At 40.5% G+C, this 22,029-nt stretch overlaps 2 non-coding genes across 2 annotated transcripts; both read right to left on the minus strand.

The window, feature by feature from the left end:
* Positions 1–12,276: 12,276 nt before the first annotated feature.
* Positions 12,277–12,385, minus strand: LOC136498694 (small nucleolar RNA R71). Its single transcript, XR_010769703.1, has one exon. It is a non-coding gene; the product is annotated as a small nucleolar RNA R71 (small nucleolar RNA).
* An 8,207-nt stretch (positions 12,386–20,592) lies between these two features.
* On the minus strand, positions 20,593–20,700 carry LOC136498765 (small nucleolar RNA R71). The gene has a single exon (XR_010769766.1). It is a non-coding gene; the product is annotated as a small nucleolar RNA R71 (small nucleolar RNA).
* Positions 20,701–22,029: the final 1,329 nt, after the last annotated feature.

The following is a 22,029-nucleotide window of genomic DNA, read 5'->3' on the forward strand; positions in this document are numbered from 1 at the left end:
GAGCACATTGAGTGAGCCAGCATGGCGTTCTGGCTGAGCAGATGGGGCCGCATGACGATGGCCCACGCTCAGAATTCATGGGAGCAGGGTTGGTGAACCGCCCCGGCCGAGGTTAGGGGTTGTTTGGATCTGATGACTAAAATTTAGGAGGTGTCACGTGAGTGTATCGTATGGGGTGCTCGGATACTAATAAAAAAACAAATTACAGAATCCATCGGTACTCCACGAGACGGATCTGTTAAGCTTAATTAACCCGTCATTAGCACATGTTTACTGTAGCAACACATTGTCAAATCATGATCTAATTAGGCTTAAAAGATTCATCTCGCAAATTAGTTGCAAACTGTGTAATTAGTTTCGTAATTAGTCTATATTTAATACTCTTTGCATATGTCCAAACATCCGATTGGACAACGACTAAAATTTAGGAGGAACCAAACACCCCCCTTACTCGGTGCGACACCTAATGAAGAAGTTGGGAATGGCGCCAAGTGCAGCGAAGAAAGCTTAGAGCAAGTATAATAGCAGGCTGTAAGCCGACTAAATGCTGAGGTGGAGGAGAGAGGAGAGGGGAGAGAGGAGAAGCGGGCTGTAAGCTTACAGCCGGCTTGGGCACAAGAACCAAGAAAGTCTGTGAGAGAGACAAGTGGGCCATGTATTAACTGTAAAGAGCTGACTATTATATGAGTGGGCTAAGAGAAGGCTACAAAGAACCTTACAGCCAGCAAACCGGCTATATTATTACCCTTGCTCTTACGACGCTGCCATCTATTCCTCGTCGTTGAAGCATAATCACATTAAAGGCCTTCAATGAGCGTGCTTTTCGTCTTTTGAAAGAGAATCGGAGGTGTGTGGGCTGTGCCTTGAGGACCCCACCAGATCACAGAGTCATTTTTTCGTTTTGAACAGTGGGCTTGGCCAGTTAATTTCGGACGGAGATCAAATACAATTGCTACAAACACACATTACTGGTCATAGTTCAAAGGAAACTCACATTACTGGTTGAATGGTCAATGACTTCTCTCAGACAAGTGGACCCTACTGCCACATCAATGAAACCACTAATCAAATCTAGTGTGAATGGTTTTAATAGTTAGTCGATGGTCGGTGATTTCCATTTTCCGAGTTCCATGGCCGTAATTAAATTTGCACGATAGTTATTTGGTCAGAAATGAACTTCTTACAAATTTAAAAGTGATAATCCTCTTAAGATCACAAATGGAGACGCTAAAGGTTAGTGAAAGGACTACAAGGCATTTAAGGAAGGGATCGGTTCCATATCACCCCGCCATCCATGTGGTGCATCGTGGAACGCGGAATGCAGTTGCAGGCTAGACAAAGCGGGGCCACAAATTAAAGCGACGTTCGAAGACGGCCTGCTGGAGTGCTGGTATAGGGCCAACCAAAGAGAAAGGGGCCGTGACTCCCACCAGAGTGCAGTCTTTTTTCCCCTTCTCAATAGCGGGCTTGGCCAATTAATTTCGAACGGCGATAAAATACAATTGCTACTACCCGTGCAACTTAAAATTTCATGCTGCTTTGGTCGTCTGATTTTGTAGCCAACAGTCTAGATGTGATGCTATAGTGATATGTAATGTTCGGGTGGACAGTGATGTTGCGTGATTTGGAAAAAAAAACTTTCGGACCATAGATGATTGTTTGTAGTTCTTTTTTTTTTATAAAAAATGATATTATTCCCTGAGTTGAGTGTAAATGGAAACAACGATAATTTAGAATGGAGGGAGTATTATACCAATTGAAGAAGATGGCTAGGTATCCTTCATTTGGACGAATTTGCATGGGCGTTGTGCCTGCGATGATTATGGCATGAATGGAAGTGGCCTGACAAAGCTTGGGTAGCCATGCAAAATCCCTTTGTGGCAAGACGGATATGTTGGGATGTAGTCTTGTTGTGCATGGGCTGAAGGCTGAGCAATGGACTAGTTTTAGATGGACTGGCCTGCTAACGGTTGGCCTCTCTTGCTTGCCGGAGCTGTTGGCCTGTGGGTGCGGATCGGGTACAAAAATTAGGCCTTATAACTTTGCCTCTCAACCATAATTCTCAACGTGGCTCCGCCGCTGACAAAACCATCATTTGGAAGGTCTGGCAGCCGCCTAAATGCAAATTCTTTGCGTGGTTGACCGTCCAAAATAGATGTTGGACAGCAGAGGACGGCCGAACAACAAGCATCGTCCGCTATGTCGGTGCAGCCACGAGACAGTCACCGCCTAATGGCCGAATGCCGATTAAAAAAAACTGAGCGACAATTGCTTCTTGGATTCTTACCACAGCTCCAACCAACTAACTGGTGTCCAACCAGGACAATGCATGAGTGGTGATCGAGTATAGCATACACAGAGGATGTTCCAATTTCCAAAGAAGGGATTGAGTTCACTCATCTTGCTTATGACATGGGAACCTATGGAAGGAGCGAATTGAAGTTGTGTTTGATGAAAATATTATAGTTATTATCAATTTATACTAGACTTACACTATACATATATTAAATCATCAATTAGCTTGATAGTAACTGACCAAACGGGGCCTTACACAATACTTATATTAAATTCGCAATTATTATTTTGGTGTAACTTATAGAGAGAATTGTTGTAACTAGATACCTATATGAATATACTTTGTTTTGTTTCAAGCATATGTTTTATTAATTCTGCTGTATGTTTGTACGTATGTCTAATTATGAAGCCAAATGGAGATCTTTTCATCTATAATCTATAGAAAATATCTGCTTAGTTTGATAATATGTATCTTCTTTAATTTAATTTTTGTAATGATTTTGTCTATATTTCTAATTTTGAGTCACTTAGAGATCTTTCACTTTGCAATTCATAGAAAATATCTGGTTAATTTGATTATCTATATTTTGAATTCATTTCTTATTTATTTGATTTTGATCCGGTGCTCCTAACAATCGAGTGTTTCATGGATTAGAAATACTCGATTTTGTTTTTGTTCTCAACCAGGCGTCTTAGGGGCATCTAAGACCCGAGTGTTAGGTATTTCTAAAACACCCAAGTGCTGAGTAGACATGTTTTTCTACAGTACTCCCTCTGTCGCATATATAAAAAGTGTCGTTTTTGCTTCCCGAGAAGTCAAACATGTTTAACGTTAAACAAATATTTATAAAAAATATGATTTTTATGGCACATAATTAATCTCATTAGATATATCGTTAAATATATTTTTATAATAAATTTATTTGTGGATAAAGCTTAGTCAAAGTTAAGAAAGCTCGACCGGCTCCAGCCTTGTCCTAGCGGTCTTTTCAAGTGTGGAAAACAGACCCACATATACGACCATCGTGAATTGTCTTTGGATCTCGTACGACACGGTAGCATGCTTTTGGTTCTGCCGAAGCAGCAGGCACTGATCGGCCCTCCCAGAAAGACCAGATAGATCACAGGATAGTAATGAGTCAAGTCCCTCCCAGGCTAGCTGCAGAGACCTACACTGAACAACGCACACCGTGCCTCTGCTGCGACGACAACTACACCGGGAAAGACGTACCACCTTCGCTTTGAGCAGTCTCGTCTTTGAGGAGGGCTGGTAGGCCTGTCTGCGGTCTTGTCGGCCCTTGGAAGGCCGACAGGCCTCCTGTCGGCATCTGGAGGGCCGACATGTGGTATCGGCTTTGGGATCGCCGATAGGCCTGTACGCCCTGGGCAGGGAAGGGGCCACCACTTCTGTGCTACTGTATGCTACACCACCGCCCGCCCCAGTGAGCAGGGAGCACATTGAGTGAGCCGCGTTCAGGCTGAGCAGATGGGGCCGCATGACCATGGCCCACGCTCAGAATTCATGGGAGCAGGGTTGGTGAACCGCCCGGCCGAGGTTAGGGACTGTTTGGATTCGATGATTAAAATTTAGGAGGTGTTACGTGAGTGCGTCGTATGGGGTGTTCGGATACTAATAAAAAAAACAAATTACAGAATCCGTCAGTACTTCACGAGACGAATTTATTAAGCCTAACTAATCCGTCACAAGCGCATGTTTACTGTAGCAACACATTGTCAAATCATGGACTAGTTAGACTTAAAAGATTCGTCTCGTAAATTAGTCGCAAACTGTGCAATTAGTTTCGTAATTAGTCTTTATTTAATATAAGGAGGAACCAAACACCCCCACCAAACCCCTCCTCGTCAGGTCCGCTCGGTGCGGCACCTCATGAAGAAGTTGGGAATGGCGCCAAGTGCAGCGAAGAAAGCTTATGACGCTGCCATCTATTCCTCGTCGCTCAAGCATAATCACATTAAAGGCCTTCAATGAGCTGGACGCACGTGCTTTTCGTCATTTGAAAGAGAATCAGAGGTGTGTGGGCTGTGCCTTGAGGACCCCACCAGATCACAGAGTCGTTTTTTTTTTCCGTTTTGAACAGTGGGCTTGGCCAGTTAATTTCGGACGGAGATCAAATACAATTGCTACAAACACACATTACTGGTTATAGTTCAAAGGAAACACACATTACTGGTTGAATGGTCAATGACTTCTCTCAGACAAGTGGACCCTACTGCCACACCAATGAAACCACTAATCAAATCTAGTGTGAATGGTTTTAATAGTTAGTCGATGGTTGGTGATTTCCATTTTCCGAGTTCCATGGCCGTAATTAAATTTGCATGATAGTTATTTGGTCAAAAAATGAACTTCTTACAAATTTAAAAGTGATAATCCTCTTAAGATGATAAATGGAGACGCTAAAGGTTAGTGAAAGGACTACAAGGCATTTAAGGAAGGGATCAGTTCCATATCACCCCGCCATCCATGTGGTGCATCTTGGAGGTGAGCTCGTCGGATGATCACAGCGGCCGGCTCCCACACCAGCATCTTGGCGACGAGTCGATCCACCGTCATCCACCTCACCTGAGCCACCCACTTCTTCGCACATCTGCTCGAATTTGTTGCCTCCAGTCTCACAGTCTGCGCAACATCCAAGCTTCTGCATTCCTCTAGCAGGAGCTCCCGTCACCGCCATATGTACGTACACCACCTCTGCCATTATGCAAGATAATTTAAAATAGCCCCCTAAATTTGTATGAAAATCATCCACATCTGTCACTATGAAAGATACTTCAAACAACCTCTAAATTTACATCTAAATTACACACATTTGTCATTATGAAACATAATTCAAAATAACCTCATAACATTGCATTTAAATTAACCATTTTTGCTATTATAAAAGATAATTTAAAGTACCCCTCTAACTTTATATCTAAATTAACCATTCTTAAAAAGTCATATACTAGTGATACTAACAAATTGTTTTGAACCATATTAGTAACTTTGACATACAACTTATATTGGTTGTTTCTTTATATATGTTTATACATTTTAACTAAAATGCTTGACACAACTATATTGACAGTATATCTACGACTGCATACATAATTTCTTGATAGAAAAATTCAATCATCTTGAAAATGTGGGAGACCACTGGTGGTTTTATTTTTCTGACACTTTAAAATCACTTTAGGTAAAAAAAGTTGAACATTATAAGGTTTAAGTATTAAAATTCTATCGAGATTTAGCACTGCTACCCCTATCCGATATCTCACTTCAAGCTTTAGCACTTATGCTAAGCAACATGGTGCAGGTTTCAAATGATTGCTTATGATACTATAGTATTTAAGAACGTGCTCTACCACCTAAAATCCTTATTCCAAAAAGTGCAAAAAAGAGAGTTAATAAAAGATACAATAAGCTAGCACAAGAATTTTAACTTAAACTGAGGATAAAATATAATAATCTGTATCAATCAATAAGAATAAAATTTAAACCAAAATTCATATTCATGACTTCGTAAGATATATAATGCAACAAGAGCCACCGTAGTTAATGGTAAGGTTTTAAATTAATTGTATATTTAAAATATACAAAGGTGTCATGTAAAGAAAAACATGAATATAAATGAAAAATATATAGATCAATCTGTTCACAAAAATTATTATAATAAGTTTATGATAATTGGATATAGACTACGAGTAGCTATTATGTTGGAAAATAAATAAAGAGAAAAAACATGTAATTTAAAATAAGTAATTCTTTATTAGTCATATGTATTAAACAACATCTAATACTTATATCTCCTAAAATTATAACCCGTGCGATAGCACGGGTTGATGGACTAGTTTTGCCTAATAATTAAAACCTAGATCTTGGAAATATCCAATTACATGCTGGCACATCTTTTCCTATGATTAAACAATAACACATGACTAGTTTTTCCTGTTCGTTTTGCTGAAATTTGGCTTATGCTGATTTATTGTGAGAGGAAAACACTGAAAGTACTGCTGAAGTAGTTAAAGCGAATAGAGCCAAAAATGGCATCAGGACAAATGGCACGTGCACATTCAGTTAGCTAGGAATGACATAATCACATAATCACACGTACACATTTCTATTTGTTCTGAGCAGTGAGCACACACATGATTAAGGTGAAGATTAACGACCAGTCCTATATCCAGTTGTTTAATGGAATCATGTGAAGAGTAATGTATAAGGCTACTAAAATTACAAAATAGAAAGACTTGACACTTGACTGGTTCCAGATGATTGATACTGTACTAATCCGTAGTATAAACGAAGAAAGAGGCATATTAGGCAGACCAACACAGCGCTAGAACTGCGACTAGAGCGACGGCTTGCTCGTATGGAGGAATCTTAGGAGGAGATGTGAGGGCGGCTAGTGGCTGCTGCAATTCAGAAGTAGTGTTGGCAGGCTAGCAGCCGGAGGTCTGCCCGCCATGTCTAATCCTGTTTCTCGCTCTCTTCCTTCTGTCATTTAAAAAGCGCCACATCACATAAAAACTCTTAGAGAGTAGTATGGCACTGGCACTGGATTAATGGCATGGGAACCATCTATTCACAAAAAAAATGGCATGGGCACCATCCTTGTTGGAGCACCCGGGATTTGGAAACTGAAGGAGCTATCAGAAAACGTTAGTGGAGAGGAGTAGGCTAACTGAAAAATCACGCACTTCTCGAGCAGCAGGCCAATCAGGGGGAAATGAGATTTGCTTGTGTGTTTTGCCTTTTCGAATGATTATGGCATCACACGGGATTTCCTCCGAGCGGTTATGTATGAAATCTACCACTTGGTGAGTTGGTGATACCAGTCACTCGGGAAGTTGCATTTTGTGGTAGTGTTTGCTTGCTGGCATTTTTCTCATCAGCCCAACTGCCCACCAGCTAAACTGAAGGGCTCGAAGCACACGTGTTGATGCCCTAAATGCGCGTGGTAGACCTGTGACCTCTCTTGGTCCTTGGCCACGCCAACTAGGCAACCAATGTTTTTTTACCGCAAAAAAAAAAAAAAAAACTGTGGGGGAGATCCCCACAGTGAGATATTTTTATATTTAATGAAGGTAAAGCATACTTACATACAGGAATTAAAAGCATCCAGCCAAACACAGAAGAATAACCTGAGATCATCCAGATTACATTGATTTTTGAAAATTGCCTAACCAAATTGAAGGAGCCGGGTCATGCCTCTGGAACACCTTGTCATTACGCATCTTCCATAACTCCCATGCTGCGATCACGGCTGCCTCAGTGAAGAAGGGGAGATTATGTGTTGCTCCTGCCTGCATCAATCTATCCCAGAGTGGAAGCCATCCCACTGAAAATGAAGTGTTACCTAGCACTCCTTGGCGAAGGGGCAATCAAAAAATAGATGCTCGAAGGTCTCTTCTGCACCACAGCTGCACATGACACAAGTGACAGTATCTTGTATGTTTAGATGTCGCCATCGTAACATCGTCTTAGTGTTCAACCGGTCCACTAATAATCTTGAAGATGGGGTGTTCATCAACTTCGCTGAATACATACGGGTAGAAGCGACGGGAGGTGTACCTGTTTCCCCATATGGGTGCCCAGTGGTCAGTGGTACTGTCATCATACTGCAAGTTCTGCAGCCGGTTCTGGAGGATTTGGAACTCTTCATATGCTTGCTGTGAGAGTGGGAGAAAGAAGATATCATCGAGGTTCTGAATTTGCATGGTCTCTCTCACAGAAGCATCTGTGTTCGTCGCAAAAGAAGAAAGCCTTGGATAGTCCTGAGAGAGGATTGTCGTATCCCACATGTCGGTGTTTCATAAACCGGACTAGTAAATTTATACGATTGTCGCGCTGCTGTAAGAAGACGATGGTAGCATCCAATAGACATGAGGATTTATACCGGTTCAGGCCGGAGCTCTACGTCCAGTCTCAGAGAAGATCGAGTGCGTGTTCCTCGCTTGAATGCTCTAAAGTTCTTACAATGGAGGGTGCAAGAATGGTGAAAGAGGTGGTAGAACCTATGCTAGATGAGGGGCAGCCCAAAGAGAAGCTCTAGGAGCCCTACTGCAATGGATGGAATGGTAGAGGATAAAAAATGCGAAGATGTCCAGAGATGGGAGCCCTGGCTACCCTTGTATAGAGTTCGGGGCTAGGCCTCATGACAAAGAGAAGGTTTCCCCGACCGAAGGGTCGAGAGCCTAAGGGAGGTCCTGGCTAACTTGGCTTGCAAGCTACGCCTTCTTCTAATGCTCGCCCGAGTGTCGCCATTGTCATGGTCTTGTGGCCACGTTGCGGCAGGGTTTGACGTGGTGCTATTGTGCTGGGCGTGGCAGCAATGTAGCCATGATGATGGTTCGTCAGCTATCCTATGCAACGTGGCATCCATCATGGTCTTTGCCATCGTCTCCAAGCTTCCTAGGGCATTGTACCTGTAGTAGGTTGCCGCCCTAGGTCGTTGTTCACCTGGTCGCTTCGTGGGGTTGAGGGCCACGACCCCGATCATTGGGGTTCGGGCACTTTGCTAGCCGGGAAGGTTTCTTCGTTGAGGCATTTGTCATGGATCCCATCCTATAGTGGGTAAGATCGTATACGCGTCCCGTCAGTCCGTACTTGGATGCTGGGCATCGTACCCATGGCCACCGATGTGCGGTGTTGTCTTATCGGTGTGACGCGGCACTGAGATGGTGTTCGACTAGACCAAGGTGACTATCGTCACACCGGTCCTTGAGGGATCAGTGCGGCATGCTCGCCCCTATTAGAGCAGGTTTGTCTAGCAGGGCCCAACCTCTCTCTCCATCCATTTTAGGGGTCGTGACGGGGAGAGGTCGCACATCTGAGCGTCGTGTGACCAGTGCTGGAGGAAGGGGTCATGAACACCCCTGGCCTTAGTGCCTGGCCTGCTCTACTTGGCTTTCGCTGGGCCTCGGTTTAATTGTGCACATGGCATAGGTTGTGATAGGCGTTATTGCTGAATTAACCATCTCCAACCGACCTAAGTAAGACAGCCAGACCGAGCATGCAGAGAGTCTTCTCTCTATAGAATCCATCATCAGTGTAAAGTCCTCAATTCTGGGTTTGATTGTCCCCATGGGTAGACCTAGATAGGTGAATGGCATCGCACAACAATGTTAATGCTAGACGACTTAAAATAGTTACACATTAAATTTTGAAATTGGGGTTTTAGCTAGCTAGTTGAAATAATACATAAACTTACAATAGGGACTACTTGAGAGACTTTAGACTTCAAATGCAATGTCCATTGAACTCTCGAATTATGGTGTTTATTGCATCCTTTAGAAGTTAGGGGCTTCATTCCGAGCTTTATATTCTTTGAAACACTTATCTATATATGACAATACTATGCTTAGTTACACAAGCCATCACTACATAAGTAAGAAGAAATTGACATAGCTTCGTGAACATTAATAAAGGCAACAAAATAGCAAAGACAGTTTTATTTGTTTTTTAAAAGCCTGTATGTGCAATTACATTTCAACGTTCAGAAGTTCATATATATTTAAAAATGTCAAATAATGTGTTTCTGATTATTTGCATTGACATATTGCAAATGCGTATGCCTTTGCCTTTAGGAAGTAACAAAACCAGTGTGAATGGTAAGGATGATGAATTACACAATGAGCACGGTGTAGTGGGTGTTGATCAAGGCACTAGCCCCTACCATAGCTGGTGTGGTGAAGGCATGGGCGGCCAGCAAGAATCTCGATGATGAGACTGAAACCGTCATGGCAGAACTCCGCTATGTGCAGGTGTTGACGGTAGTTAACAACAAATTTAAACCGTTAATTAAACATGTATAAGGGCATAAATATAATCAACAATGAAGGTTTAGGGGTTTAAACTAATAAATTCTATGAGTTTGGGTGAATCTATGTTTCCAGCAGGGTTTAATCAGAAAACCGCCAAGAAGGACCTAATTGTCAAAGAAAAATACGGAGTTCCATCGCAGTACCTGCGTGGGAAGACTCGAGAAGGGTCCAGAAGCCACATCACCGAAGCGGAGGGCCACCCCCTAATAGGTGGGGCCGCCTGGCCCTCCTGGCCCACCTGTCAGCCAACTTCGTATGTTGGTCTCCCACCACCTTTGAGGATGCATCTAGGTCGTTGCTTAAGTCGGTTTGATCCAAGGGCTCACGTTGGACCCTTAGGGTCATATAATCTAGCCCCTGCCTCTCCTCTAGGCATATCAGAAGTCATCAAGTCATTTGAGAAGACAGAAACCCGAATATCCTTAAAGCTCCTCCTCCTTAATAGCATAGCTAGTTAAGATAGATCTAGAGGGAGGCAAGCAGGACTTCGCTTAGATTCTCGATCTTGTCAAGAGCGTGGTTCGGTATAATCTTTGTACCCCTCTCTCTTTTGTTTCTCGAATATTTTTATATGCTAGTTATAATTGTTATGACAATCTTAGTGTTCATCTTATTCATGTTCTTCATTATGATGTTCAACGTCTACTTTGATTATATACTTAGTATAGCTAGTTTATCATTATGTTTATGCATAAGTTCGTATAGCGCTCACTCTGATGCACATGGGGTGGGTGGTCGACATTGTATAAGCGTGGTGCTTATACGTTGTTTACCTGTGGATACACCATATATTCTGGGTCATGTGGTAGATCGCGGATGTGATACTCCCGTTGAGTTCTTTGTAGTCCACTCCCCAAATATAGGTGCACGTAGGGTCTGATTATGAAGGTAGAACGAGCTCTGCCCTTAATCTTCCTTAGTAATATCCCTTAGGTGTAGATATGATGATGATCTTAGCCATGATTACTAGGCGTAATTGCACTAATCAAATGTATGCTTTGACTTGTAATTAAGAATGACTTAGAAATTATTCCTCTAATATTCTACCTAACCATGCTAATGTTATAGAAAGGAGTACTCTGAGTGATTTATCATTATTATTACTTATTATATGCATATCTTATCCCTGTTATGAGTAGAACATTGGTTATAGTTTTTCTCCTTCAATAGTATAGGTTATCAATACATATCCATGCTAGACCTTTCCAGTGGTAAAAATATAAATAACAATACCTAGAATACTCTCGGGCAAAATGCTACAATGGTATATTATCTATGCACTTGTGGATACTTTAGATTCATAGATTTATATATATTCTCTCTAGTCACATAATTAATAAAGAACTGCTTAGTGTTATTCTAGTAGTAATACTATATAGTACCAACAAATATCTCTTCATCAACACTAGGGATGACAACCTAGTAAAGTTAGGGATATAGGTTTATGATAGGTGGCTAAGTACTTCAAACAAGTGACACGTTAAGAAATACCAACAGGCATTTTTGGCGTCGTTGCTGGGGAAGGTAACTAGCAAAGGAAGTATTGATAAACTTATACTTATTGATGGGATCGAGATAACCATTGACCTCTACTTAAACAGGCCCACCTTGTTTTGTCTACTTGAGTATCTTATGCAGGGTAATGTATGACCAGTTTTGACCTTCCGACAAACTACGTTGAAGATCCAGAAGCATTAATTAGGAAGACCAAAGCTAAGCTCAAGAAAGTCTCAGCGTTAAAGTCAGAATACAACCATATAAGGCAAAGCTTAACACCAGAATTTGAAGCCATGGCTAACAAGACTCTCCATGAATTCTCTACTCCAACTACGGCCAACATCTGTACTGGACCGACAGTCAATGTCAGAGATAATGAATTTGAGCTTAAGCCAGCTCTCATCAATATGGTGCAAGCAAACCAATTTTGTGGAAAGGCACATGAAGATGCGAGTGCACATCTTCATCACTTCCTAGAGATCTACAGCACTTTCACCATCAAAGGAGTAACCCAGGATGCCATACTACTTCGCCTTTTTCCATTCTCACTCTTGGGAAAGGCAAAGCAATGGTTTTACGCCAATAAAGATAGAAATACTACATGGGATAACTGCTCCACTGCCTTTCTAGCAAAGTTCTTTCCCACGGGCAAGATCAATGCTTTGCATGGGAGAATTTCAAGTTTTCAACAATAACATGATGAATCTGTTCCTGAGGCATGGGAATGCTTTCAAGACTATATATCAGAATGTTCTCATCATGGGATGGAGAATTGGCTACTCATGCAGACGTTCTACCCTAGGTTGACCAACAGTACCCGTGAGACCATGGATGTTGCTGCTGGAGGTGCATTCTTGTCACTTACACTTCCAGCTGCGACCACTCTGGTGGAGAAGATGGCCTCCAACCAAGGTTTGAATGAAGAACGTGCTCAAACCCACAAAAGAAGTGGAGGTATACATCAACTCAAGGAAGTAGACATGTTGTCTGCCAAGATGAACCTACTGATGAAGAAGCTTGAAGATCGAGCCAATGAGAAGCAAGAAGTCATGCACATTCATGATTCTCGCATGACATGTGAAGTGTGTGGAAGCACTGGGCATTCATGGAATAACTGTCCTGAGACCCAAGAGAATGTGAATTTTGTGAACAACGATAATTACTCTTGTCCTCAGTAGAATCATGGAACCAGCAACAAAAGCCGAACTACCAAGGTAATTATCAAGGTAAGTATCAAGGTAATAATTTTAATAATCTCAATCAACCACCCTTGAGAGAATTAATTGCTAGTCAATCCATAATTATGGAGGGATTATCTAGAAAGATAACTTCCAATGATAAAATTCTAGAGAACATAAATAATAGAATGGATAGCTTTGCTTCTATCATTAAAAACCATCATAGCTTTAATAAAATGATAGAATCACAAATAGCTTAGCTGGCGGCTGTTGTTCCTTTGTCCGATAAAGGTAAGATTCTAGGGCAACTAGAAGATCTAGAAACTGCAAATCTTGTTGATATTCACAATATAGCTTACTATTACATGGAGCCATCGACGGGAAGGTAGATAGATTACACCTTGCCTGACAAGAAAGGTGATCTAGAGAGACCTGTCATCCCCATCACCATTGGACCTCACATTTTCCAAGAAGTTGTCTCTGACTTCGGAGCAAGTGTCAACATCATGCCTAACGTAATTTATGATCGAATTAATGGAGATACTTTGTTGTACACAAATATGCATTTGCAGCTTGCAAATTAGTCACTCTGTTACCCCAAGGGAATTCTTGAAGATGCTATTATTCGAGTGGGGTAATCATATGTTCTCGTAGACTTTGTGGTTTTGGAAATCGGTGGACATGTAAGGGCACCCATTATTTTGGGTCGACCTTTCCTAAGCACCACAAAAGCCATCATCTACACGGACAGTGCCAAGATCTATTTCACGATCAAGGATAGAAAGGAGAAGTTTTCTTTCAAGAATCGTATCTTGTAATCTCCTAGTCATCCACAAAAGGCATACCTGCCTGAAGAGACAACAGTGACCAAGAAGAAGAAGAACCAAAGAAGGAGGAAGAACAAAGCTAGGCAACCACATGAAGAGACAATCAATATGATCAACACACTCAGATCAGAGTGCGACCACCTGCTCGCTTCACCATTCCTTGCCAAGAAGGATGATCCTAATATATCGATGATTGAGTGTACCACTGGACAAAGAATATTCCACAAGACCTTCTACGACATTGGATTTTGGGTCAACATAATGTCTAAGGTAACGTATGAATATTTATTCAGTGATGAACCTTTGTTCCCTACATATATGCAATTACAGATGGTGGACCAATCAATCCAATTCCCGGAGGGGATAGCAAAAGATATTATGGTAAGAATACATGATCACTATGCCCCTGCCGACTTTATGGTTCTGGACATGGGTGAAGAAGAAGAAGATACACCCATCATCCTTGGAAGACCGTTCCTCAACACCACCAAAGCGATCATCTACATTGGATCTAGACAAGTCCACTTCCAATTCCCTAGAGAAAAGGTACGCTGTTATTTTAATAGTTACACTACTTATGAGTAGCCAAAAGAAGTCTCGCTTCAGGAGGAGACATCGATCATCCCGAAACCAGAAGAATCAATCTCCAAAGAATGAATGAGAGGAAGATAAGGAACCTGAAGGAGTTGTAAAAGATGAACCCGCTCTACCAAAGTCAAGTCCACAGACCAAGCAGGTGTGGAAGGAGAAGGTAACATCGTCACTAGAGTCACAAGAGGTGCAATCATCAAAGTCTCCATCGTCAGGACCGAATGATGCACCCGTAAAGTAAAGGACTCTTCTCCAGCCAAGTCCTGTCTGAAGGACTTAAAAATCCGAACCCTGGCCATGAGGTAACATCGGTAGTTATCCATATTTACTTTTTAGCATTGCATGAATTATTTTTCACTTTAGTATAATTACTTTTCTGCATTAGCATTGCATTTAGAAAAAGAAAAATAAAAAGTTCCATTACTACATTACGTGATTGCATCAAAAAAATCCTAAGGCCCATTTGAATAAATATACGGTGTGTAAACACCCACGAGAATATTCACTATGGTGGCATAAAAATAAACATGCATACATACTTCTTTCTACATTATATAAATAAGAAAATCCAAAAATATATTAATAGACATCCTGCTAGAACTTTGTCAATTAGGAAATTTTTCTAACCTCCAAGGACAACAAATCTCTGAATGGCTAACCGCTAACTCCTTATCTTAATCCGTGCCATGAGTTTTTGGTGTTCTTGTTGGAGTATTTTGCCGGATGATCAAGAGTAAAGCCACCCATCCGAAGTATATTTTCCCGAGCACTGTACACCCGCTACATGAGGAAAACAACTTCTGGAAGGATGAGAGAGATTTTAAGAAAGACCACGACAACATCCAGCTTGGGGGAAGAGCATCCCTCATGTATCTAGCTAAGTATTTCTTTTCCTTTTTGGTTTTACTGTCTTTGAGTTTTCTATATATTTGCTAAAGTCATAAAAAATGCATAACAAACAAAAACAAAATAAAAGTTTATCTTCGCTATATATATAATAGAAGGGTGTGATCTTAAAAATGAAAACAAAATAAAAGTGTGTGTCTAGTTTTCTATTTTTAAGAGTTCAATAAAAGAACTCTGAGGATAATCTTTTGTAATAGAAATAATGAATAATTGCTCTGTCGTAATTCCTTTCAAGTACCTAGTTTTCAGCCTTGAATTTTTTTAGTTTTGGATCCTACTGTTTTGATATAAGAATTTGCTCTAAATTTGAAACCCGTGGGTAGCATATGCTTGAGCTAAGTCTAGGTAATTGACGGATATGATATGAGAAGGTCTAAGCTGTTGTTTATCTTGTTCCTAGTGATACTAAAGTTCTGAAGATTTATCTTTTAAAAAATATGAAAATCCTACATGATGAGTTCCTTATATGACAAAGCTTGAATTCCTACCAAAGCCATATATGATATTTAGATTAGAAAAACTTTCACACATATATGCTGCTTGTTTTGCATTGAGTTTAGTCAAGCTTTGTTGATGCCTTATGAGAGATTTGTCATGCTCTTAAAATCAAGATCACGTACACACCACCTAAATATGCACTACTCCTACACTAGGGGTAGGCGTAACAACATGCCATTCCATTTAGATCCACCTAAAAATGTTTTACTCCTACACTAGGAGTGAACACCAAAAATATTCTTCATAGATATCCACCAAATAAATGCTATAAGTTCTTCTTGCTATCTCTGAAAAGTTTTCGTTGCAGAAAAGAAGCATGGGGCTATGCAAAAGTTATTCATAAAAAAAGAGAGATGAAAAAATAGACAAGTGTCCGAGATATTGAAAACAATAGGTACTCAAATGCTTGCCTAAAACAAGAAGAGAAAAAAAAGAAGATGAATAAGATAGCCTCTGTTTTCTTGCAAAGTTGTTTACAAGTTTCAAAAAAGAGTTATGTTTTTAAGGAGCAAAGTAGAATTAGGTTAGCCACCATATATATCCACCATAAACATCCATACACATGCACATCTTTGGATCCAAGGTTTGACTTTACAATATATGTATTGCAAGTATGCTCTTTTATGCTTTCTCCACTCCTATGAGCTCCACATAAGCCTTAGATGTAGGAAGAGAAAGACACAACACCACTATTGTCTTGGTGAGGATCCATAAATACCACATATATTAAGAGACTTGAGAGTGTCATACAATAGGAAGCTCTGAGTTTTATTTTGAAAATCTATAAAAACTCCGGAGTGATGGTTGAACAAAGAACTTGAGACATAGTGCTTGACTTGACCATTCTGTCTTTCAATTGCTCAAGACCCAAGTGAAGGCTGAGAAGTCCCATGGTTGAATGTAATATGGATAAGTTTGAAAGTCAGATCAGTTTATTCTAATCCGGAGGAGAATTCTTGTTTGAACACATGTGTACTTTTGAGGAGTTGCTTTAATGTTTTCAAAATTCTAAAACTCCAGATTTAGTTACTAAGTTTAGTTTTGCTAAGGGACTAGCAAAAGGTAAGCTTGGAGGAGTTGTTGACGGTAGTTAACAACCAATTTAAACCATCAATTAAACATGTATAAGGGCATAAATATAATCACTAATGAAGGTTTAGGGGTTTAAACTAATAAATTCCATGAGTTTTGGTGAATCTGTGTTTCCAGCAGGGTTTAATCAGAAAACCGTCAAGGAGGACCTAATTGTCAAAGAAAAATACGGAGTTCCACCGTAGTACCTTCATGGGAAGACTCTAGAAGGGTCCAAAAGCCACATCACTGAAGCAGAGGGCCACCCCCTGATAGGTGGGGCTACCCAGCCAACCTAGGCCCACCAGTCATCTAGCTTCGTATGTTGGTCTCCCACCTTCTTTGAGGATGCATCTAGACCATTGCTTAAGTTGATTTCATCCAAGGACTCACGTTGGACCCTCAGGGCCATATAATCTAGCCCCTACCTCTCCCCCAGGCATATCAGAAGTCATCAAGTCATCTGAGAAGACAGAAACCATAATCTCCTTAGAGCTCCTCCTCCTCCGTAGCATAGCTAGTTAGGATAGATCTAGAGGGAGGCAAGCAGGACTTCGCTTGGATTCCTGATCTTGTCAAGAGTGTGGTTCGGTATAATCTTTGTACCCCCTCTCTCTTTTATTTCTTCATTATTTTATATGCTAGTTACAATTGTTATGACAATCTTAGTGTTCATCTTATTCATGTTCTTCATTATGATGTTCAACGTCTACTTTGATTATATACTTAGTATAGCTAGTTTATTATTGTGTTTATGCATAAGTTTGTATAGCGCTCACTCTGATGTATACGGGGTGGGTGGTCGACATTGTGTAAGCATGGTGCTTATACGTTGTTTACCTACAGATACACCCTATATTCTGGGTCATGTGGTAGATCGGATGTGACACTCCTGTTGAGTCCTTTGTAGTCCACTCCCCGAATGTAGGTTTCCATCAAATAAATGCTTCAAGTTCTTGTTACTATCTCTCCAACAATTATTATGCAGAGAGAAGCATGTGGCTATGCAAAAGTTATTCATAAAAAAAGAGTTGAGAAAAAACGGACAAGTGTTCAAATTATCAAAACAATGGGTACTTAGATGCCCGTCTGAAAAAAAAGAGATAAATAAGATAGCCCTTGTTTTCTTGCAAATATTTTCAAGTTTCAAAAGAGCATAGTAGAATTAGGTTAACTACCATATGTATCCACCATACACATGCACATCTTGATTTGATTGTATGACTCAACTATCTTTGGATCCACCATATATGTTTTCAAGGAGCATAGTAGAATTAGGTTAACTACCATATGTATCCACCATACACATGCACATCTTGATTTGATTGTATGACTCAACTCTCTTTGGATCCGTTGTTTGACTTTACAATATATGTATTGCAAGTATGCTCTTTCGTGTTATCACCCTTCCTTTGAGCCCCAAATAAGCTTTAGTTGTAGGAAGAAAGGCATAACATCACTGTTGCCTTGGTGAGGATCCACAAATACTACATATTTTGAGAGACTTGAGAGTGTCATACAATGAAATTTTTGAGTTTTATTTTGAAAACTTATAAAAAACTCCAGAATAATGGTTGAACAAAGAACATGAGACATAGTGCTTGACTTGATCGCTCTGTCTTTCAATTGCTCAAGACCCAAGTGAAGGCTACAAGCCCTATGGTTAAAGGTAATATGAGTAAGTTTGAAAGTCAGATCAGTTTGGTCTAATTTAGAGGAGAGTTCTTGTTTGAATGCATATGTACTTTTGAGAAGTTGTTACGACCCTAAATTTCTTATTCGTGCTAAGTTTAGTTTTGCTAAGGGACTAGCAAAGATTAAGGTTGGGGGAATTGTTGACGGTAGTTACCGACCATTATAAACATCAATATAACCCGAGATAATGCATGAAAATGATCACCAACATAGACTTAGGGATTTAAACTGACAATTTCCATGAGTTTTGGTGAATCTATGTTTTCAGTAGGGTTTAATCAGAAAACCGATAAGGGGGACTTAAACGTCAACGAAAAAATCAGAATTCCGCCGTGAAACCAACTCTAGAAGGTTCCAGAGGACTCTAGAAGCCACGTCACCGAAGCAGAGGCTGAGAGGCTGCCAAGTGGGGCCACTCGGCCCCACCTGTAGGCCGCCCGGCCCATCAGGGGCCCACCTGTCAGCCTCGTCGCTATGTCGGTTTTCCACCACCTCCTATGATGCATCTAAGCCATTGCTTAAGTCGGTTTGATCCAAGGGCTCATGTTGTATCCTCAGGGCTATATAATCCAGCCCCCCTCCCTTCAGAGAGAATCAAGTCATCAGATCATAAGTCAGGGCTAGACAGAAACTAGGGTTTCCAGAGATTAGAGATTAGAGCTCTAGTTCTTTAAGTTTCTAGTATAGATTAGCTAGCAAGGTTCAAGAATAGTGTGGGCTATTGCTCAGGATTCTGGATCTGCTGTCTAGAGACTGGTATAGCCATTGTATCTCTATACTTATGACTTTGTGCTACTTTAATATTATTATGTTGCTATTCATTATGTTCTTAGTTTGCTCTAGTTGCATGCTTGATATAGTTATGATTAATGATGAGTTTATGCACATGTTCACAAAGCGCTTAGCTCACTATGCGCATGAGTTAAGTGGTCGACACTATGTAAGCATGGTGCTTAGATATTGTTTGCCTATGGATGCCCTCTGCACTCTAGGTTATGTGGTAGATCGCGGATATGACACTCCTATTGAGCCCTTTGTAGTCCACTCCCCGTTTGTAGAGCACATAGAACGTGATTGCGAAGGTAGACAAGCTTTGTTCTTGATCTACCTTAGTAATGTTCCTTATGCATAGATCCAGAGTTAGTTATATTATAGATGAGAGTGTATATATTAGGGTGTACAAAAGACTTAGTAGATAAGTAATGACTTAGGAATCTTTTGCTCTTAACGAATCTCCTGCTTAGTTGTACTATATTTTATGAGTCTCTAATTCTATCTCTGGAATACCACTATTACCTTACACTTATTATTAATTTACCCTTTGACTTATCCCTACAATAGCATGAGAGTGATTATTGTCATAAGTATGCACATTTGTCAATATCTTTATGCCAACACCACTCCATAAGCTCCTCCCTGTGGTAAAAATATAAATAACGATACCTGATATACTCTCGGGTGAAATGTTATAATGGTATATTATATGTGCGCTTGCGGATACTTTAATATATATATTTTTCTCTGAAGTTTACAAGTGTCATTAATAATTACCAACCATGCATTTTTGGCATTATGCTAGAGATGACAACCTAGTAACAAGTGATGCTAAGAAATGTCAACAAGCATTTCTGGAACCGTTGTCGGGGAGGGGCACATGGCTAAAGAGAATTGACCAAATAAATACTTATTGATAAAATCATAACCTCTGCTTTAGCAGGCTTACCCTTATTTGTCTTTGTTCATATCTTATACGGGGTATTGCAGACTTAGTTGTGATTCACCAATAATTTCCAATCAGAATCAACCGAATCAAGAGGAAGCTCAACACCAGTTCCTGAAGTCATGGCTGAGAAGACTCTGCGTGAATTCTCTGCTCCAAGCACTGAGAATATCCGCACTGGACCAACACTCAAAACCAACAATCTCAAGTTTGAGCTCAAGCCAAGCTTCATCAACATGGTGCAAGCTACTCCATTCAGCGGAAAGGCACATGAAGATTCTAGTGCTCACCTTCAGAATTTTATGGAGATTAGCAGCATGGTCGTCATCAAGGATGTTGCTCAAGACATCATACTACTTCGCATGTTTCCATTCTAACTAGTAGGAAGAGCGAAGCAGTGGTTCTACATCAACAAAGGTCACATCAACACTTGGGCAAGATGTTCAAAGGCCTTTCTAGAAAAGTTCTTCCCTATAGGCAGGACCAATGCCTTAAGAAGAAATATTTTAAACTTCCAACAGCAGAAAGGAGAAACCATTCCAGAAGCATGGGAGCATTTTCAAGAATACATTTGAAATTGTCCTCATCATGGGATGTAAGATTGGTTGCTCATGCAAAGTTTCTACCATGGATTAACTCAAAAAGTTCATAAACAACTTGATACCATTGCTGGGGGATCATTTATGTCACTCACCCTTGGAAAAGCTAAAACTCTTATGAAAAAGATAGCCACTAATCAAGGTTGGTCATCATGCAACATTCAATTATGCAATAAGAGTGAAGAAGTACCAGAAGAGGTGTGTGCACTGTCAACCAAGATGGACGTACTGTTGAATTGGCTTGAACATCGAGCCAATTACAAGAAAGATCGTCAGGCTATTCAAGATACATTCAATGGTCAGATTGTATATGGAGAATATTTGGGGTTGAATTCCCTGAATATCAGGAGGATGCAAACATCATCATCAATAACTCTGCTCCACAACAACAGAGACAAGGATGTAATCAACAACAACGGACGACTTACCAAGGTAAGTACCCAGGTAATAGCTATAATACTCCTAAGCAACCATCCTTGAGAGACCTGATCTTAGAACAAGCTAGGATTAATGAGAATATTTCTAAGAAGCTTGCTTTTAATGATAAGGTCCTAGAAAGCATAAATACTAAAATGGATAGTTTTTCTTCTGCTATAAAAGACCAACTTAGCTATAATAAAAAGATAATATCCCAATTAGCCTAGTTGGCTGTTGCTCTGCCTTTTGCCACTAACCTTGAGAAGGTAAACGCCATAACTACAAGAGGTGGCAAGTCTACTCGTGATCCACCATATCCGACAAGGATAGACAAGACACCAGTGGCAGTGCAGGAAGAGGAGAAAACAACCGATGAAGTTGAAGAATTTGGGCCACAAGAGCGAGAATTACAACAAGATTTTCATGACACGACTCTCCTACCGTTTCCATGCAGAAATCGGAAAACCAAAATGGATGAGCAGTTTGGTAAGTTCGTAGAGGTAATTCAAAAGCTATATATCAATATTCTGTTGCTAGATGCCATACAGGTACCTACCTACGCGAAGCATCTCAGAGACATCCTCAACAACAAAAGACCACTGCCTTCCACTGAGGTAATTAAGTTAACAGAGGAGTGTAGTGCGGCCATCCTAAATACTTCACCTGTCAAGAAGGATCCAGGGTGTCCCACTATCGATTGCTCAATCGGGAGCCAGAACTTCAAGAATGATTATTATCATAAGTATATACATTTGTCAATATCTCTATGCCAACACCACTCCATAAGCTTCTCCCTATGGTAAAAATATAAATAACGATACCTGGTATACTCCCGGGTGAAATGCTACGATGGTATATTATTTGTGCGCTTGCGGATACTTTAATATATATTTTTTCTGAAGTTTATA

The sequence above is a fragment of the Miscanthus floridulus genome, chromosome 12 (assembly GCF_019320115.1).
Source record: "Miscanthus floridulus cultivar M001 chromosome 12, ASM1932011v1, whole genome shotgun sequence".
NCBI lineage: Eukaryota > Viridiplantae > Streptophyta > Magnoliopsida > Poales > Poaceae > Miscanthus > Miscanthus floridulus.